The 1521-nt window shown below is 29.7% G+C and overlaps 1 pseudogene; it reads right to left on the bottom strand.

Moving 5' to 3' along the window:
- Positions 1–1286: 1286 nt before the first annotated feature.
- LOC106337808 overlaps positions 1287–1521 on the bottom strand; it is a 2588-nt pseudogene continuing 2353 nt past the window's right edge.

The following is a 1521-nucleotide window of genomic DNA, read 5'->3' as shown; positions in this document are numbered from 1 at the left end:
TAGTTTACTACAAATTAATGTATCAATATTCATTTTTTGAGATAAAGAGAAAAATATCTTTTTGTTTCGAATATTTTTGTAAAAAAAAATTTTGAGGTGAAAAAGTTATTTGGTCACGACTTACCCCGCTTGGGTTACATAATAGTCAAAATAGCTTTTGGCGCAATAGTGAAAATAGATTTTGGTACGAAAATGTTTCACGCATGAATTAAATAACATAACATTAGAAAACAACATCTTTAGTATGTAAAAGAGAAGAAGGGAAAGATTTCAAAACATTTATTGTCTAACACGTACTATGTATGAAATAGCGAGGATAAATATGAGCTCTAGCCTAGGCTAACGTCTAACTGCAATGTCAGAGATAACAAAGCTGAAATTGATTTAATCAACATAAGCTATAAATAATCGACTGTGTAGGGAAAAGGCTTTTAAAAATTTCGTACATTTTTACAAAATAACTATATCATGCATGTAGACATGGACACATTTACCCAGAGCCGAAGAACCAAACTGAATTTCATAAATATTTACACATATCTTACATTTTTGAAATAGAAAAAATCGAGACCAAATCAGAACCAAATGAATACTCAAATGTTAAAACATAGTTTATGTATCTAAAATAATTAATTTCTTTAGTTTAACAATAACCAGATATCCTAACAATTTACTTTTAAACCGAATTATCCAAATGTCTTTTTATCCAAAATATTTCAAATTATCTAAATTATCCAATATTATCTGAAAATTCTGAACTACACAGTAACTTTTTTTGGAAAAATCTAATTTATCCACAGAAAGTATCTAAATTAACAAAATTATATTTAAAACAGAACTGAATTAATTAGACCTGAAACTTTCTCTAAATCAGCTGATTTCCAATTTTGTTATCCGAAACGAATTGAAAACCTAAATAACCAATGATTAACCAAATTGAAATTCACAAATAACCAAAAAAGTCATAATTATCTAAAATAGAGATTGAAAACTGAACCCAAAATCGAAATGCCCAGAGCTACCTGTATCTTCAAAATTGAACACAAAAGAGAGAACATCATACTGAAGAAGAGTTTCAGTCCACCTTTTTAGAAAATATGGAATGTTTTTCTTATTGAGAATTACAATTTTTATTCAAATTTTGTTATCTTTGGTTGGTAGTTCTTTTTCTGTTTCCGTTCTTTTTGTAAACGTCCCGACCGGAGATGCACAAGTACAAATAGCTTACAAGTACAAAAAGATTTCACTGTCTAAATTTTTTAAAGCAGAAAATATTTTATTTTCCCTCAAACTTCAAGATATTTAGCTACAGTCTGATCATCTTTATCTCCTCTTCCCCTAAAGTTCAAGACGACTCTTGCTCCATCTGGTAACGTTGGACATAACTTCTCAAGGTGTTCTAGAGCGTGTGATGTCTCCAGTGCTGAAATGATTCCCTCTAACCTTGAGACTCTACTGAATGCTACAAACCTTTGCGTTAACGAACACGTTTTTACTTTAATGAAAAAGACAGAGACTACA

This window comes from Brassica oleracea, chromosome C4 (genome assembly GCF_000695525.1).
Source record: "Brassica oleracea var. oleracea cultivar TO1000 chromosome C4, BOL, whole genome shotgun sequence".
NCBI classification, from domain to species: domain Eukaryota; kingdom Viridiplantae; phylum Streptophyta; class Magnoliopsida; order Brassicales; family Brassicaceae; genus Brassica; species Brassica oleracea.
The sequence above is the reverse complement of the archived record's forward strand: the minus strand, read 5'-3'. Positions and strand labels throughout refer to the sequence as shown.